Raw genomic sequence first — 20,925 nt, forward strand, 5'->3', positions numbered from 1 at the left:
CCTCAGGTATTCCATTTCTCCGTGTTTGTATCGCCCTCTCCATTCTCCACAAACACAAATCAGAATAAAATGAGGAGAGGAAAGACATGGAAAAGCACATCAAAGACATGATCACATGACACTTAAAGAATCAAATGGGACTGAGGCACTTCTCCTCATTAAAATGTTGCAGTCTTACCATTTTTTGGCAGGCTTGTCTCCACAGCCATCAGTCCGATCAAGTGACAGCACAACCACTAACCCACATAGTGTTCCTCTTGGTCATGTGGAGTTATTCCACTGCAGTGACAACATGTAATTACGCAAAAGCCGTCCAATATCGTGGCCTGCATAAGAGGAGGTCAGCAGGTATGAGGCCATGATGGCGGAAATGTAATTCTGTTGAGGAGATTAGATTCAGGCTGCTTGACCCTGCGGCAAAGCTCAGCCCACAGCGTTACACATCTGTTTGGACAATAATTGGCTCCAGTGGTTCAGCAATGATTCTGGGAACAGAGCACGGCTGAGGGAAAAACAGAATAATAATAAATCGAGTGTGGTCCTTTCCTAATCAATGTTATCCTTAAGGCTAAACTCAGAGGTACAGGAAGCAATCAAGGAAACAGTGGCAGGTACAAGAGTAATTTTGTGGGACAGCAGCTTTACAGATGGGAAAGGGGGCTATTAGAGAGAGGAGAGCCATCTGCGACCAAGCTGGCAACAGTAACATAAAATCTGTGAACTGTACTTCGATGCAAAATTTATACATATCCAAGCAAGCATTTTGTGGCTGTAAATCAGAAGCAGGTGTCTTTGAATACATAATAGCTTAGATACTGTATGGCATACAAAAGAACTGACACAGCTCTTCTGTTTCTTTAACAATAGAAACAGAGGTAGCAGCAGTAAGAGAAAAGGTGTCAGGTCTGTTCTTTCCTGTCTTTCTGGTGCTTTCAGTCTCTTTCTCAAACATCAATGAAAACATCACAAACATACATAAGAATACAAAGACTCTGCTGTCTTATCTCTTCTGCACAACATCAGCTACTTTTATAATAGATCTAATTGTAGACTTGAATGTGCTGAGGAATTCCTATATTATAGGGGCCCCTTACAAATTTGTTGGCCACATGGATTTAGCTGTGTGCCAAGAATCACATTAACTGGGAGACAGAATTAATGAGAACCAATTGTATAAAGTCATGAATTCATAGGAGTAGTAATATTGTTGCAAAACCAGAAAAGACTGTGGATAGTCTAGTGGGTAGATTTCCTTATATAAAGTGTAGATACCATGGAAGGAAGTTTGCCTTTCTAAACATACAATATTATGTGCTAACACAGTTTTTTATTCTACTTTTTTTTCCAGACACATTAATAATTTATTGGGCAAAGTATCTGGTTTTGAGCCAAGTATTGAAGTGGACATGAATCATTTGAATATTGGAGTTGATCAATTGAACAAAATCAATAATGGGGACCAACTAAAGCCCTAAGACACATCCTGGAAGATCTTGAAGAATCTAAGGGGTAAGGGTTAAATTTAGGCATGTTAGACATGGTAAGAAAATCAATGAAGAGCCCACAAGCATGGCATGACATGTTTGTGTCTGTATGTGTGCATGTATGTGTGTGTGCATGAGAGAGAGAGAGAGAGAGAGAGAGATTGTGTCTTTAAAAAGACTATTGTAAGAATGCTGTTGACTGGACAGCACATGTCAACACTGAGCACCTGTATTGACTTCTGTCACATCAGGATTGGCTTTGGTCCTCTGGGAAAGAGCTGAGATCCACTTGGTCGATTATTTAGCTTATAAGCCAGCGAAGCGCACATCTTGCCAACATAACCACTCAAGCACAATTTATATGGGCTGAATGTCTCTGTGACAGTGGAGGAATCCAACAATCCTGTACACTGCCAATCTCCTGTATCCACTTTATGAACAGTGTTTCTGTCCTCAAATCTTTATCAGGTAAAAATGGGTAAAATGGGAAAAGGCAACACTTTGACTCACAGGTTTATTATTGTATTAATTCACATGGGAAGATTTAATTAGGGAGCTCCATGAACCTGTCGTCAGGCAGCCAGCCAGCAGCTTCACTACCATGCAGCCTCACTTTTGTGAGGCTGCAGACAGCTAAAGGACGAACCTGCTGTACCCTGAATTAGGCTTCAGCACCATGGACAGACCCCTTAAGACTGAGCTTCATGCATGTCCCTTTTATTACCATGGATTTAGTAAAACACTGACTGACCTTTATCTTCATGGCCTGTCAGTTTTTCACTTTTTTTTATTTTTCTCCTTTTCCTGCTCAGTGAAAAAATATTGTTAATTTTTTTTTTGGCTTACATAAACTCATATTAGCAAAAGTACATAATATTATATTAGAGGTGCAATGATTAATTGATTAATCAATTTGCTGAGGTACAAAATTACACTAAATTTCTGTTAATCAGTTAGGTAAAGAATCTGCTGCTTTTTCTCATATAGCACTATAATGCATATCCTTTTCGGTTTTGAACTGTTGGTTGGACAAAACAAGACGTTTAATGAGATCACAAGGAGGATTGTGCTGGATATTTAATTGATGTTTTGTAATGTTTTCCAAATGAATCCACTGATCATTTTCCAAATAATCAGTGAATTTATCAAAACAACAAAAAAAATCAATAATGAAAACAAGTGTTATATACACACACACATATATGTGTGTGTGTGTGTGTGTGTGTGTGTGTGTGTGTGTGTGTGTGTGTATAATCATAGTGATCCACTGGGACGTATGATTTTGTCGTTGAGTACATTAAAAGGCCATGTGGATGCTGAAGCAATGCTTGTGCCATCATGATGTGGTGTAATGGGTTTAAAACTACAGTCCCTCGGGTCTTCTCTGACCCAAATGATCATACGGCCAGAACCTTAATAGGCTTTTGTTATTATTATTAGTCTTGTGGTAACTTTCAACATCATTATACCCAAGCTAAGAGTTACTCTACTCATGGCAGCGCTGGCTCACACCCCCTGTGTTGTGTTTATTGAAATACCTCTCTGCTCTCAGTCAGACAAATGTGTCTTCCGAGAGCCCACTAATTATATTCAGAGGAGCTTTTCTTGTTTTTTCAGTATTCAAGGTCATTTTGTTGTAGAATTATGTTACACCAATTAAATGGATTGGCTATTGTCACAAAACACAATCTCTGAATGGCAGCTATTTGCTTGAGTAGTGAGTGCTTGAGGAAAATGATTGCTTTCGGAAAATCATACAAAAAAGAATAGCTAAAGTTCTTCCTTCAGCTCTACAGCTGATTATTGTGAAATTGTTGCCTGTTGAGGGTACATAAATAAAAATATTTTTTCAAGTGCTCTCCTTGTCTCTGACCTGCAAGAGAGAAACAAGGCATTCAGTCTTTATTTGAGAGGGATCAATAGAACAATATAAGTATATTCACATGGTCGGAATTTAATGTGATTGATAGTGATTGGACAGCACAGAAGATGTTATGTATCATTGAATATATTACAGTGAAGCAGAGAACCATCACCCGACTAATAGACAGGCATGTCTGCTTGTCATTGCTCATATACAGAACAATTCAAGTCAATTGATTCAGACCTCTCTAGTAAACAATGCATGACAGAAAATAGTTGCAAAACATCAGCAGTGCATCACACATTTTTAACACAGAACATGGTCCACAAACTCTTTTCCTCTAAGGTAGAGTGGGAGAAAGAGAACATATAACACTGAAGAACAGAGAATAACAGAAATGGCAGAGGTCTTAGTAATTCGGTCCATTTAATTTAGATGCTGTTGGCTGGAGAACAAAGGTTTCTGGGTGGCTGTGAGACAATGTGAAAGCAGAAAAGTCGTGAGCAGTGCAAGACGACCAGGGTGATGACCCCCGATGAGTATTCCGGCTATAGGCCTAATGAGGCCTGGTTCACTGGTGTCTTATCCTTATTACTTTTGGTTATAATGAGGGTCAGGCTGTTAGGCCATTCAGCTCTGATCACCCTTATTAGGAACCAAGAGAGGGAGAGACAGAGGAAGAGGAAAAATAGGGAGTTTGTTCAAATACAGATGAGGCTTTTTAAAATTTTAGTGCTTGTGGTTATTTTTTTATTTGCATTTATTTTTTTGTCTGTATGTAAGATGCCCTACAGCATTTTGTGGATTCTGTCTGATTTTATTTTGTATCAGCAATTAACAGAGGAAAGCAACTGATACATGAGGAACCTCTGATAATTACACTTAGATTCACACAGACTTGAACATGTACACACACACACACACACACACACACACACATACAAATATTTGTTGTGTTGTCTATATCCAGCTCAGACTTTCCTACCCTATAGTGTTAGATCGGACTTGGTAAAAGAAGAAAGAGTGAAAAATCAATGATGGGAGCTCTGCTATTAAAAGGTCTCTCGTGGCTGAAACATGAAAAACACATACATTGTAATTTAATTACTGTGCTTAACACCACAAGTCGCCCTGCTCTACTGCACAGGTTGACAAGGTTACTGGGAATTAATTGGACTCGATTAGTAATGAGTATTACAGAGTATGAAAGCATCTTGAGACAGAGGACGATCATAGTGAAGCAGAGTTTGAAGGTGCCCAGCAGCTCATGAAAGTTAAGAATACACTCTTAAGACTAATTTAAACATATATTATCAGTAATAATGTTAATAATTAGGCTCATTTTAGTTTTTAATTTTAGTTCAAGATTGGCTCTAGTCATCACACAAAATTTCTACCAACAATTGAACTAGTGTGTGTGTAGAATTTATGCCAATGTCATACCTCATTGCACACATTCTGCAATTGAAAATACCTTTTTAATTAAAACTGCTTGCATCCAAAATACGATGACCGTGATGGCCGGGTTCAGAATGTTCCCCATCATGGTGCATTCAAACATCTGAATGTACATTAGCAGTGCATTAACTCATGCTTTCCATCTGTACTCAAGTCTCTCTGCCCACACATCCCAAGGCCTGCTCTGAAAGCTTTTATCAATGTCACTTGATCCTGAGGAAGGTGAGAGTAGCATCAGTGGAGAGGGACTTTGTGGTTTTGGAAGGGATGGGAGGAAGAAGGGGTGCTGATGCCCTCACTTTGAAAACCGAAGATCAAAACACCCTCCTCAGTAGGCTACATACACATGTATTTTGTTACACGTTGGAAGTTCAGCAGCGTGCGGCATAGCCTGGAATGAGTGCACCTCAGACAGAGACATTAAGTGCTCAGAAATAGCATACAAAGCTCTATCATGCTCTGCTCAGGTTGGAACTGAATAAACCTCCAACTTTAGACAATCTTAACGATAGCTTCAAATGGATGGCACACAAGGAGCATGTGGAGGAATGTGCACTTTAGACAGGTGATGTAGAAGGGGACAGAGTGGAGAGGAGGCTGGAACAGCTTCACTTTCAAATTACAAAGCCTTTTAAGTACACACTGCACTGCATCACAGTCGGCTGGAGAGTAATTCTGCTTCATTTCCATTTGGGAGGAAAAGCAAAGGCATATGGTTAGGCAGCTGCTGCCTTCACTAACGTGTGGAGGTGGCGTGGAGCACAGGGTGACAGGGTGAATTTAGGGAAGACTGTTCTGGATCTTTGTCATGATGGGGTAATTACACTCTGATTACAACATATAGTTAAATGTCTCATGAACTACTGAAATATCCATTCTCTACTTTTTAAAGTGCATTAACAAGTTTTTTTTTAACCACTTGGAGGCAGTGGAAACTATATGTTAAATTTACATATCATTTTATATAGCTGATGTTGCTTGTTGTTTATTCACACATTCAGCAAATACAAAGCAACATTAACTTTCATGTAGAGTTGTGCTCTTGGTCACCTGACAGGTCTAAGTCCAATATTCTCTCTCCTTTTAGCTCCATTAAAATCTCTATCAACACTTGATGGAAATATCTGGCTCTTTAGCTGCTAAATGCTCCACTATTTCCAACAGCTAGTCACTAACTTTTCAGCTGTTTGGTGCTGATATAGTATAGTATACAGTGTATTTTTTGATGAAAATAGCTGCCTGCATCTAGAAAAGGGGTTGATGAGAGTGTTGAGTGAAACTAAAACAAAAAGCTGAGGTGGACTACAGAATTGTGGTCTCAGTGGGTCTGTCACTAAAAGCCACCATTTTCATGTTATATAAATTAATTTGATCTACTGGTAAATAGTATTGGTTACAGCAGCTTTGACATGGAATTACATTTTAGATATGCGTCAGGTGTTTTTTCTCACTTGTGCAGCAAACACTGCAAACAAGACGGTAGTTAATATCATTAGTGTCTATCTCACACCAGCAACTGAAAGTAGTAAAATATTTCCCATAAATCATGTCACCCCCTGTTTCTTTTTTTCCTTTTTTTCTTTCTTTTTTTTCCTTTTTCTTTGCTGCATTACTTTGCCTTTCCTTTTTTATACCTCCCTGGTCAATGATTTTCAGAGGAGAAATGAAAAGCTAATTTGTGCAACCCCCAAAAGGTCAAGGTGGTAACTTTTGCAGTCTTCACAACAGGTTTTGCATTCAGTTACGATACTTTTTGCACTGACCAGTTAGTGTCTGCATATTGTGAGGTAATGCAAAAGTAACTCTGAAAAGAAAACAAAACAAAAAAACAAAAAAAAAACAAATAAAATCTCACATGACCTTTTGGATACTCATCCATAAATTATAATTTTAAGTGATCTTCCTTTTCAGCATCATACGTTTGGATTGTTTTAAGGCACAGAAAATAAATATGGTGTATTGATCATCTTATATAGTTGTTATTTTCGTGATTCTTTCTACATGTCTACACATAACTCATGTCTTTTATGCACTAACTCAACATGCAGCACAGTGAAAAGACATACACAATATATGCCACAGTTTACAAAGCAAGCTCCAACTATTTCTGAGTAAGAATACCCAGAAATGGTGCTCAGATTGTCTCTTGGTATTGTGTGACCTGTGGGCTGCCTTATTGATTGAGTTTTCATTAGCAGCCCATGACTCATATGTGTTGTGGGTATTTGAGTGAGGAAAGGGGAACAGGTTTATTTGTTCTTATAAACCTGGAGGTTTCTGAGCAGCCATCATCTTTTGTGCTGGAGAGAGGCAGTATGTGTAATGTTGACTAACTAAGAGAAGAGAGCGTGAGAGAGAGAGAAACAGAACGAGAGAGAAAGAGAGAGGGTGGCCTGAGAGTGAGAGAGTGAATCATGAAGGCAGAGTGGAGGTAGCAGCCTGAGGCCAGTGCATCCTGATGTCTCCTCTTTAAAGCAGGGAAATGAAATGGGAGAAGTAGTGATGGAGGGAAGATGCCACTCGTCAGGCCCGGGCCCCACCATCCTCTTATCACCAGCAGCAGGCTGTGGCTGGAGGGGCCCCACACAGATGAGAACTGTGGTGCTGCTGAGACCACAGGGTATCCACTAAAGCACGCTCAGGGTATGAATGATGTATGACAGGGCCGAGCTAACTCAATTCAAAACAGGCTCAAACTGCTGTAAATCAGGGTCCTGTAAGGTTAAAAGTTTTAAACTAGCTAGTCTAAAGCAGCATATGGCTAGTGTTTCAGAGAGGTCAAAGGTTAATTGCCTTTCCAGCAGTCTCTGGGGTGGACTGTTGTGTGCAGCAACTGAATTGTATTTCATGAAGACTGTACTGTAATTCTGTCTTGCTCTCTCTCCTTCTCTCTCTCTCTCTCCATCTTGGTTTCTGCATTGCAGACCATGCCGGTGTGGGAGGATATTACCACTGGCATTGCGATGGCAAGCTGACCAATTTCAAAACACATCTGTTCAATTATACCTGAGAACCTCAAGATAATTAACTCTCTTCCCTCTGGCTTCTGCTGAATTACTATTGATTCCAGAAACTTAGGAAGCAGCCGCAGCTCTTCTCTGCAGGATTGTGTATGCAGAGAGATTATAAAGTCATAAACTTGTCATTTGTGTTTTTTCAGCTTCACAATCGGCAGACTTTGAAAGCTTAATGTGTACATAAAACATAAAACTATTCATAGACGATTTTATGAAGAGACTGTGCAGCTTAAAAAAAGATGAATGGGTGAAGTTTAATAGAGCTCTGTTTAATAGAGTATCTTGTAACACAAGGCCAGATAGAAAGATAGATGCAAACAATTCTTGAATGTACCAGTCTAATCAGTCACTTTAATAGCAGCTGTATATTCATGCTATATGATTAGTAACCATGGAAACAAGCTACATTGAATCTTATAATGAAAAATAACCAAAGAAAAAACTGTACCTCACATCTTACTGTACAGATTTACAGCTTATCAAAGAAACTATTGCAGACACAACATGAGAGCCAAGTGCCTTTATTCACCGGACCAGTTGCCATAGCAGCATTCCTTCAAAGATTCTAATAATGGGTGATAAGTTTGAAAAGCAGTGCTGATGGTGAGCGTATGCATCTCCATATTACTGAGGGAAGGGGAATTAACAGAATTCTGGCTGCTCTGTAGATGGTGGAACTTTCAGTGGTGGGTTTTTGAGACTGAACATGAGAGACATCCTTTTGAAAATATCTCACAAAGCAGACTTAAATGCTACAAGTCACAGAATCACACGGAGTAATTCAGCTGGATTTGCTTTTTACTGTGGATCCTTTTCAGCAAATGGTATATTTGATTTGATGGCATTGACTGGTCACCTTCAGCTGCCGCACAAGCACAGGATGTTCTTAAATGTAACTATAAAAAACAAATGTCCTTTACAGAGGAAGAGAACAGGATATTCTTTACTGACATTTTTGTTGCATTAATGCACGACAGGAGCCAAGATCAGCAGTAAAATAAATGCTACGTCATTACTTCACATTGTACTGAGGAGTTTCAAACTTTGTCACTCTTTCAACTCATTAGAAAGTCAATGCAGAAAGAAAGCATTCATCCAAGTCTCTACTGTAAGCTGCCTGATAAAGTGAAAAAAAATCCTGATGGAAGTTTTCATCTCTGAAGTGTCTTGATGCTGCACAACTGCTCTCTATACCCAGCTCCACAGAAAATCAATTTGCACCCTGTAGAATTAACTGTGTCCAATTCCCATGGATATGTTTATTTCATTCACTCTAAATGAGATTATGGACCAGCAGAGTGACCCTAAAAATATCCATGGCAAATCCATTTCTCGATGCATGGATGGAGCTTGTGTATTGCTCACAAGGTGGAGCATAAAAGCGGTCTATGTACTACATTTGACTGTGTTATTCTACAAGAATGAATAAGAATGCTTTTAAGATTACAGGTTCAATATCATGTCAAGTAATGAACATAATCCCTTATTTGCTTGATGTTTTTTCTTTTGTATTTTATGTGCTGTTGTGGGTTTCATTATACTGTTGGCGGCAATGCATCATGGGATGTCACGGTTTGGTGACTGCATTCAGTAAGGTCCAACAAAGTCTCTACCTAATATCAATACCTCATTGAAACCCAGTAGAATCAACCTTGTTTGGCTTTAGCAGGTGTTACCCATTTTTGTGGTCAGGTGCTGGTGTTGAATAATTAACTACTTAAATAACACTGAATGATTTATATTGGTAGCAACAAAATCCTTAAAACTACAGTAACTTATTTTACAGTAACAATAACAGTAATAATATTTTACAGGTTACCGTAATACCTGCACCAACAATCATGTCATCAATGGATGGTGCTGTGCTAAAATTGAATTCAGTCTGAGCCTAATATGTTATTAGGCTTGGGAAGTCTTATTTTTTTATAGCATGAAGGAGGAAGTATTCTCTCTAAAAGTGCATAGAGCAGCTGAAAGGTAATAACTGGCAATTTTATTTTTGGGGGCGACAGTCTTCCTGCCAAAGCTGCTTTCATTTAATGACTGGTAGGCAGAATGAGAGTGACTGTGCCTCCGGCTATTCAGAGAGTGAAAACACTCCCACCATACCAGCAACAGTCCCAGTGATACCTCTGCTACTTTAGTGTCATGAGTGCACTCACTCTTGTACATGGCGATTGTATACATTTCAATTAAAATGCAGAGTGACAATCAGAATCCAACACACACAGGAAATGTCTGGTTTTAGATTCTCCTGTAATTTTACATAAACTTACAAAATACTATAACAAGAGTAATCAATAAAGGTTAACACCTCTTGAGTTACCAAAATATTTTTCTCTGCAGATGAATTGCTTTCCAGTTATAAAATTACCTAAGCTGCACAGGAACTAAAGAGATACCACAAATCCAAGCTGCAGCTTCTGAAGATTACAGTCCAAACTGCCTCAGAGAACCAGAACAGGGCCAAGGATCAATTCCTACTTCATTGGACACCAATTTAAAGTTACTCAGACTGATTCACTTGGCTGCAGGGGGCAGGTCCAGGGGCCCTTGTAATGAGATTCAAGCTGCTTCTCCCTATCTTAAGCCAGCACTGACATCCTGGATACATTTATCCTCCACACTCACTCACACATCTCATTTGCCACTGCATTGCTGCATGAAGGTGGATGTTGCCAACAGGAATGCCAACAAATATATCATTAAATTGTGTCAGTGCACGTTGGTGAGGAGGATGTAACGGGAATATGTTACTCTGTCTGTAGATGAACTGATATAGTCCTAAAACACACAAACTAGTTTAAGAGAATGCAGCATATTTAAAGTAAAATAATTAGTTGACCCTGACTTGTGAAGGTCACACTCTGTGCAAAACTCCAAAAAATTTGAAAAACATCATTTCTAAAATCTTTGGATGTTGACAAATGGCTGGATTTGCTTGTGCATGTGTGTGCGTGTGTGTGTGTATGCGTGTATGATTACTGAGACCTGCTGAGAGCACCCCAGTGCACCCAGAGGGGTGGCAGGGGACAGATGGCAGGGAGGGATGAGAGTGGAAGCTGCCAAGCAGCATTAGTCACACCCATTACTCACAGACTCTGTGCTGGCAGACAACAAGTGACTGTGCCCCTGACGTCTACATAGCAGGAAATTCTCATTAACAATTTTCTCAGGAAGGAACAATGGGGGAGCAATTAGAGATGAGCAAAGAGGCATTAGAGGGGGAGAGAGGAAGGATGAGGAGTAAGACCTCCTCTCTGCTGTCACTGGATGCATCATCATCATCGTCGTCATCATCATCATCATCATCATCACTCCTTGGCATGAAATATAACTCAGACTTCAGTTTGGCTTCCCCTGGGTCTTCAAGCCTAAAATAACAAGAAAGCATGTAAACTGCTGCCACCGTGCAGAAGTGCCACTAATCTATGTGGACAGTCTGAGACGTCAGGGTGTCAGGAAATGTGTTTCCAACGTTTTGCCTCCTTCCGCGTTCCTGTGCCTCCTCTGTCATTCCTGAACACCTAAGGACAAACACATCCTATGCAGTGTTGATCCCTGCGCACAGAAGTGTGATCTAGGCCAGGCGTTCATTTTCCCCTTTTAGAAGCCTGCTAATGAAGTCACAAACAGGCTGACCCGGTGGGACGTGCCCAGCCTTCGCTGCAAAGATGGAGGGAGACTTGAGGACTAATTGGCAGCACCCTTGTTTCCAGTGTAATTGCACTTATCTAGCGAGTCACCTTCGAGGGTCATTAAGAGGCTCTGGATTAATTGAGCAGAGCGTTGCGGAGTGGAGGAGAGAGAGGAGCCAAGCGGAGCAGATATTTGGCCCATTACGCCGATCGCAAAACTTTCTCGGAGTCTGACACGTCCGCTCACATGGGACACTTTCAATCAGTCTGCCTTAATCGCTCTTCCGCTGTCACTAACAAATGCTTGCAACAGTTTTCTTTTTATAGAATTCTTAGTGATCATTATTTCACAGCCCTACTCCCACCAGCCCACTCTAATGGGTCAGATACACCGCTTTAAGAGCGTGATGGAGTAATGACAGTGCTTTTAGCCTGCTCATGTGCAAGGGAGTATATGAAAAACAAGCTGCAGAAAGGAAGAGAAATGTTTCAAGTGGGATGTAAATTATGACTATGAGGCAATGTGTCTGAGAGGGCAGCGCAGTGCTATATGCCATACAGTATGTCCTGTGTAGAAATTCACTTTTCTCATCACATCAAGGGCACATAGACTGCCTGCCAAAATAGAACTGAGGAAACCAGAGTGTAATGAAACTCAGGGCTTGGGGAAATGGCTGTTGTGTGTGTTTTGGCTTGCTTTAATGATACACTAGAAAAGGCTGAAATTCACTTTCAAGGTCACTTGTCATGTTGGAATGTGTCTGTGTAGGCAACATTCTGGCCTTGCCACGGCCGGATTATGAGAAAACTGCGGTGGCTGAGAGAGCTCAATGCACTGCAGCTAAAGAATATATATGCAAATAGACAAAACACAAGCAAATTAAGAAAACATCCTCATTAATTTGACACGTTTGCGGCAATGCTTACAACAAAACCAAATACAGAAATAAGCAGCAAGTAGCACAGGTGACAATAGTTAAAGTGTTTCAGAGGGACACAGAAATATCAGATCATTTGTCACCTTTAACAGAGCTGTTAACAGAGCTTGCTTACTTATTATCTCAGAGAAATGTTCAGCCTTGGCTTTTTTGGCTGCTGTTTGGAAATTAGCCAGACAGTTCTCAAATATTTCAAACAGAACTCAAAGGTTTCTCCTTGCAACCCACCCCCCCACCCCCATCTCCGCTCAGCTTCCCGACAGGCCTGCCCAAGTGAACAGGTTGAATTGCCCAACCACTGCCAGGATTTAAGTTTGCAATGAGAAGGAGCCACAGAATCCAGGATGGCTGAGCGGGAGTAATAACTGAAGGAAATCAATTTATCTGAGCTTGAATGAAGCTCAGCGCCAGAAGAAACAGAGGTTCTTCAGCAAACTGATTTGCCATGAGAATTGTTGTGTGTGAAAGACCAGGGCCAAGGATGTGAGAAGAAAGCATTCAGTTCTCTAGTGATCTTCATCCAGATGCCTCCGCCATTTCCCTAGCGATCTATTGAAAGATGGAGCAAGATAGCTGGAAAAAAACACACACAGCAGATGAATTTCTAAGATGCAGGAGTTATTTACAGTCATAGGTCAGTGTAGAGACATTGACACAGAGGGTAAGATGCAGCATGAGAAACATAAACAAACAGAACACTGGTTGAACACGTAGGAGCTGACGGGGCCAACGGTATGCCAACGGACACGCTAGCACCATCATGCACATTACCATTTTGCATCACTTTGCAGCCGTTTTGTGTCTCTGTGTAGTTGTTTTGCATGTCTTTATTATCGTTCAGCATCTCTTTGTGCTGCGTTGCGTCTCTTTGCGGTCATTTTGCCTAGTCTAAAGCTAAGGCCTGGCATTTAGTCAATGTCAAAGGTTTGGTGAGATCAGCTCTTCACTTTTGATGGCTCAGCAGGTCAGCACTCCCGTAAGGTTACCACTACAGAGCACAGCAGTAACTGGTGTTACACACGGTCAGTGTAACCCACTAAATGTAGCAGAATGCAACCTCAACGATAACATTTTGCTTCGCTCATTTGCATGCATTTTAGCAGGGAGTGCATAGCCGCTGTTGAGTGCTTGCTGAACAAACTGAGGGGCTTAACCTTCTCTAATGCTTTCACATTGATGCATCTACTGGAGTTCTCGCTTTCTCGTGTCTTTGTTGTTTGTTCGTACAGCTGGATTAGGTTGGTGTCTCTGCTGTTTGAGGGGGAGATGGATGTTGATGGGCCTGACCTTTCATTTGCTTGCTCCGCCATGCATGGCACACCAGCAGAGAGAGCGCTTGTCAACAGCCGGTGTGTGCGAACAATATGTTTGTGTGCTTGCTGTAATCTCTTACTAAAACATCCGTAGCTTTCTCATTGAAAAAGAGGCAGAAGACAGACGAAAAGGGCATATTTGTGTTCTGCCACTTTGTGCAGTGGGGAAAAAAAACTGTAGGGCAGAGCTTTGAACAACTGCATTGTATGAGAGAGGGAGAGAGAGAGAGAGAGTGAGAGAGAGAGAGAGAGAGAGAGAGAGAAGAGCACTGGCTGTAGCAAAATGTCAACATGATAAATCCAACCTTTACAAGCAGTCTCTGCTCTAAGCGAACTCGTGTCCCAGAATTAATAATCAGATATATCAAATTGTTTTGGAATAATTAATCCACCATGGTCTGTCATACAGCCCCACTGTGGGGTCTATAAATCCTGCTTTTAAAAAAAGTTATAGCTAATATATATACGCCCAGCGCTGCCCTGTGAGATGCCTAAGGGGGAAAAAGGTGCTTTTTATTGGCAGAGAGGATGGTGCTTGTTAAACAAGCCTCGCCAGAGCTTGGCGGGTGTCAGGCCCACGTGAAAGAGAGATCAATCTCTCTGACCTGTGTCAAGCCTCTGATAGATGAAGAAGAGGAGGGGGAGGGGCTGTCATTGTTCCAGATGGTTTTACCTCAGAGACTGAGTCCACTATCCACCCCTGTGCAGTACACTGCTGAAACGCAGCAAGACTAGATGTGGAAAACAAACCTCAGCAGAGCTGTCAACCAACCATTTTCATCCACTCGCTCAACCAATCCAAGACTGGCCCTGATACCTGGAGGATTTAGAGACATATTTTCTTAACGTCTACATCAGTGAAAACACACCAGGAAAACCTTATTTTTTTTCTGCGCAGGGTAAAGATTTATATAGTAGCGACCAGTTAATACATCTGTGGCAACCTGGATCTAAATCACACAAATGATTTTGTTTGAGCTGGCTCAGCAGAAGCTGCAATGTATACTGTAGAGAAAATACACTGGCTTTATGGCCACATGGCTTTTGATTAAGCTAAATTGTTTGTATTGACTCGGCTCCTGTAAACCTTCCACATGCAATATATCTATCAACAGGCATCGTGTTAGGGAAACTCACATCACTTACTCTGATCAAACTGTTCCTATAAAATTATAATGGGGGACTTACAGCTTTACAATCTGTCACTATCATAATGTATAATGTCACTGTAATATATTTATAGCAGATTCACTTTCTTCATTTCACTATTTCAATCACAAAAAGAGGCATGCAGTTCTGTGCTCATACCTTAATATATTTGATACCATGTTATGTTTTGTCTTAGATGCTCTCTTAAGTGCCAGGTAAATGGTAATAGAGTTAATGAAATATTCAATTTGCGAATGAAAAGAGTTATTTTTGTTGACAATTAATTATTTTTAAAAAATATTGATAAATGACTGTTAATTTAAGAATATTTTGAATAATTTGACTGCTCTTTTTATATGCTTTTTATTTTTATTTGCTCTTTTTTTTCCAGTTATGTCTTCAATTAATGACACGCTCTGTGTAAATGCAGGTTGCAGGGCTCTGTAAATCCTCCATAGTATGAGGGAACAAGATCTATATGGATCTTAATGAGTGTTCACAGAACTGCACAGCAGGGGGCAAAGATTGATGGCTTTCATTGAGATAAAGGTAATCTTATTACATGGCCATTAATAAAACATCATTCATTAAGTGGAGTAATAAAGCTCCCATCACTATTGTTGACTTCAGCTGGCACCTAATCAATACAGTCAGGGGAATTCAAACCTCAGAGGATATCTACTGTTAATTGTAACCTTTCTGCAACCACAGAACATCATCTATATAGTTATTTTGCTGTAGAGACTTTGTACCAGTGAGTGAATCTCTTTTACTTTCCACATCTCCTTTAAACTTCAGGAGGTGCTGTTAAAGATAGTCTGAGAGGTGGAGCAAGTCGCTGCCGGTATTGTTTCATAGACTTACTGACTTCTTTGTCTTTTATTTTAAGAAGGGGAGCTTAGTTTGGAGGTGAAGTCTAAGAAGTATATCCCAGCTCTGTCTCTTCAGGCAGACTCACAGAGGTGATAATTTCCTGCAGCAGATGAAGTGGTAAACGCAGCTTACCTAACAGTTAGAGAGTACGTGGGAGTGATGGAGGTTACCGCTGAGTCAGGAGAGAATAGTTCAGAAAAACATCATGGGTGGATAAGAAGGCAGATTAAGAGATTACCCATTTTACTGTGCAACACATTCTTCAGGCTTCAAACCACCAGTTGTTTTCCTTTTCAAAAAGGGGGATTAATAAAAGAAAAATATAGAAATTTCGCTCTATCACTGAGATACGTTTGCACTAGATGAAACAGAATTCCCAAGTAGCTGATAGTGAATTTGGATTGAAGGTAATTTTATGGTTGACATAGCAATTTTAGCCAGCCAGTGTCTGTGCCTGATCCACTGTCACCTTCAGATTACAGAAAGAGGCTCAAAGTCTACCATTGATCATATGTGGATTTGTGTGTGTGTGTGCATGCATGCACATAAAGGTGCATATTGAACACTGTATATGTATCAGTGTGAGGATATATATGCTGGTGAGGGAGCAGGAAAGACAGGATGAAGAGGAAAGTGAGAGTGCAGGGATAAAAGCACTTGTGTGTACATGTGCAGAGAATTGAGGAGAGCTGCTCTCTACAATCACTGCAACACGGCAAATAGTAGTCATGTTTACGTGTTCACAGCATATCATGCACAAAAGCACCAAAGGCAAACTACACACAGGTGAATGTATTTGTAGTTAAAATGGGGGTGCTTGTAACACCTACAGTGTTGTGACTGTGTCAAAAGCCCCTTGAATCGGGAAAATTTTAGATTACACTTAATCTTGCCATAATAAGTCTCTTTGTGTCAGGCTCATAGCAGATGCTGCAGTTCCATTGTCTGCACTGAATAGATGACAAGATAAAGCAGAACGAATGAAAGCTACAGGAAGTGATGTCACAAGCGATAAGCAATAACAAGGACACCATCAGTCACCGAGCTACATAATTTGTGTCTCCATCTTTAGAAATGACTTTCTTCCTTTTTGTCCCTGCTCTCTTCCCATAGCGTCTCTTATCTTACAGCAATAATTAAACCCACGAGGGAGTATTTTATGATGGACATATAAACCTATTTAAAATGGAATTAAAGATGTTATCACACAGACTGAAATAATGAAATGCTTTGGGGAATTACAATCACCGGGCTCCTCTCTCTGGCTTTCTCTGCCTGAATTAAAAGGAAACAAGCCCTCCATGCTGAAGATTACACAAGCCATTTGACTTGTTGCTCTTGGGAACTTTGGTGTCTATGGCCCGGGCGATGAAAGATGAATCTCTAATCATGGCAGTATTCATCATCCATTTTTGCATAAGCAAGGCGTGCTCCTGAGGTAGATGGACTCTTATGCTCACATTATGCTGCAAATGATCCTTAAAATTTCTCAGGTTGAGAACTTTTTTTGAACCAGAAATTTCCAAAGCTAATGACAGGGGGGATAATTTTCATAATCACTCACTGTGATCCACTAATTTAGGAGATGGATAAAACAGGGCACGGAGCCCCAGAACAACCTGTGAGGGAGTGCTGGGCACGACAAGTCTCCATTTTATTTTCAACCACCATTTTTTACATACTAGATCCCACATAATCAGACCTCTCCATCCAGGCCTATTACTACTACTGGGTCATGGTAACCCCTCATGAAACTTGGTAGACTCTGTTCCATTACCCTCTTTCAACACTAATGACACTGAGAGTTCCTCTCTGATGCACAATAATGCAGTACTGGAAGAGGGCGGGAGGAAGTGTGTTATAGAGATAACCAGTATCTCATTAACAGGAGCACATTCAGCTCCCCTGCTCTTCCAGTGAGGGCCAAAGAATAATGAGGAGTCACTTTTTGTTGCATTGGAACCATGCAAAAATTAAAGACTAAAATAGGATTAGCTATAGCTAATGAATCCAGTTGACCTTTGGCTTTCATAGTCTACCAAAGGTAAAAGTTGCAATTTAAGCAGGGTTGGAGTTTGAGTCTGTTAACTTTCAAACTTTATCAATACATTTATTGTACACAAGAAATGCCTTAAATATCAATTATATGAATTTAGAAGCAAGAGTGGAGGTGAAAGTATCTACGAAGACACACTTAATTCTATTGTCTCTACCAAGATGCAATCTGATATTAAGTAATCTGTCCACTTGGCTCCCCTGATGGTGTCTTATCCCTCATGGAAGCAATTTCCACTGTCTCTGGGCTTCACATTTCCCCAACATTAACTGCACGATTAAAAACTCATTTCAGCTGTAATTCCACAGTTAAGCACCTTTTCCTCTCCCATGTTAGATTCTCATAATCCTCCCTGTGACGTATGCCTCTGCTTTTCAGAAGTCATTCCAACCTGCTGCTACACCGAATGTTTTAATTAAAGGAAGAAAAAGAGAGCTGAGGTAATAAGACACCTCTAACTAAAGTTGAGAAATGTGCCTTTTGAACGTGTTGTAATTCCTAGCGAAAACTAACAAAGACGCAATTCAATACACAGTAAAAGATTTCTGAGAATTATTGAAAAGCAGCTCACATCACATCAGCAAATGAGGAGTTAACACCATTAGGGGCATTAAATAATGTGCTGCACTCTTGCACTCAAGGACTGAGGCATCAAATATTCATGGAGACCAGTCTGCACTGGTGTTCCTTTAAACAGTTTTTCCAAGCAGATGCTTCTCTCTCTCTTTCCAGGTTCATAATTTAGTTTGAGGCTGGGTGACGCTCATCCTCGAGGCCTCGCTGAACACTGTTGACATTAAAAACTCCACAGTTTACTTTGGGTTTAAAAGCACGCGCTGGGCTGTTGGGAATGTGAAAACTGGCAGGCCCCCGCCAGCAGCTCCAGCACAGAGCCTCAGCAGACAGAGCTATCAATATCTTTGACTTCTTTCACCATCTGATATGTTGTTTATTGTCAAGTCTGGAACATCGCTGGATCTCTCCCTTGTACGTCTGCACTTGAAGATTCATTTAACTCTGAGACAGTGTGAAGTGTATCGTATCATCACAGGAGCCTGAGAGACTGTGACGGTGACCTTGGGAGAGCACTGGATCTTATTTCTAACTCCGTGTCAAAGTAGGATGATGTGATAGGAGTGGTGATCATGTTGTGTGTGTATGTGTGTGCGTGTATGTGTATGTATGGGGGAGAAGGGGTTTGAAGCAAGAGGAGGCTTGAGAATCACAGGCAATGAGGAGGGAGTTAGCGCTCTGACAGAGTGCTGCTGTATTTTTCAGATGTCCTGGAGATTTATACTATGGATGCAAGCACTACTAGCTGCAGTATTGATCCCTCCTATAGTCTATAGGTAACACATACCGACTCTGCACAGGAATCATACATCATTGCACTGGGAGGAGGAACAACTAGCATCTCTCATAACAGAACAGTCAGGTCATTTTTAGCCTGCAGTAAAGAAAATGAGCCAATCCATGAGTGATGGCGGTCACACTGCACAGCCAGAGGTCTATGGAGGAAGAACTTTGCAAATCTATTTCTGAGACGTTTACAGGAAAGCAGCGCAACAGGTCGATCTATGTCAGTGAAGTGTCCACATCCTTGCAAAGAACACAACCTCTGGCTATGAATACACAGACTGTACAGATGTTGAAGAAAAACTCATTAATCTGACAACTTCCATCAAAGGTTCGCCACAAGTTTCATCTGCAGCACATCACATCACAGTCAAAGGGAAAAGGCTTCTTATCCAGCAGAAGTTAATGATAGCTTTATTTTCAGATTTTATCAGGAGATAAAAAAAAAAAGGTAATGATAGAGAATCACCAGAAATCAGGACGATGAGTGCTCAGCATGCAATGAGAGAGTCAGCACTGGGAGCATACGATCATATTAACTTGCCAGGTCATGCAAACATATTGATCTATGGGAAGAGTTCTCCAGCAGTGACCTTCATGATTTGAGGAATATAATTAAACATGCATTATTACAGACCTTTCTTCTGATGCTTATGAATGCAGAAACATTTGGAAAATGTCATGTTCTCTCATTTCTATATTGCTGATGAACCTGTCTCTGGTTGTAACGGACCTGAAGGAACAAACTGCAGTTGAGTGTAGGTTATGCCATTTTCCCAGTCCAAAAAGCACATTTGATTCGCTTGAAATGATTTCTTTGTCTTTGTTTGAAGAGATGAAAGTTTGTTTATCCAAACGTAGATAGATTAGCTGTGACGGTTAGATTTGATAATAGTAGAATACCCCCAATTAAATAATGGCAACAAGCTTAAAGGATTATCTATTCCACTTCATCTGAATTCATAAAGACGTTTTAATCATCACATTACCTTTATAGAACATTTTGAGGGGGAAAACTGTGGTTATTGCACGCAACTGTTGACTGGGAGACAACTGAGAATCTGAAATAACATAAAAAGCAGGAAAACAGAGAAGCTGTGTAATGAAATAAACAAATAAGAGTAGTGAGTACAGGGGGAAGGGATGTAGCTTATCAAAGAAAAGAAATTTCCTCCTCCAGTCTGTGGCAGTGTTGTAAAGTTATAAAGAAAATCTCTCTCACTAGTTCTAAATTGGCTGTCAGAAATCTTCAAATGTGTTCCTATCTTTGTAAAACACAGGAACACTTTCACTGCCTAAGTCTCTCTGATTTCACTTCCCTTCCATACTTCTTTTTGAGTTTATCAAAAGGGAAGCAAAAGTAAACACGTTTCCTCTATACTCCATGCATCAGCTTTAATAATAAGCTATACCAAAACTATCCGGTGAACATTCTCCAAGATTTCCACCTGAAAAACTGATGAATCCTTCCTTGTTAACCTTCATTCACTGGAAGTAGAATGCAGACATGATAATAATCTCTATCTGGCTCTTGTTTCTCTTAATTTCCTGTGAAAAAAAAATACAGAGATGCCATCACTCATCGCAGAGATATGATCAGACTGGGCACAAATGTTTGCTTCATGAAGTATTGATGAATCTCAGCCATCCAAAGACAGGAGTGTCATGGTTGTCATATGGGCTATTGATATAATGTGCTGAGTGCAAATTGCTCCATTTATCCATAAAGGGCTTGCATGTGTTCATTGATTAATAATTGATTAGATATTAGACATACAT

The sequence above is a fragment of the Lates calcarifer genome, linkage group LG12, assembly GCF_001640805.2.
Source record: "Lates calcarifer isolate ASB-BC8 linkage group LG12, TLL_Latcal_v3, whole genome shotgun sequence".
Taxonomy (NCBI): Eukaryota; Metazoa; Chordata; class Actinopteri; family Centropomidae; genus Lates; species Lates calcarifer.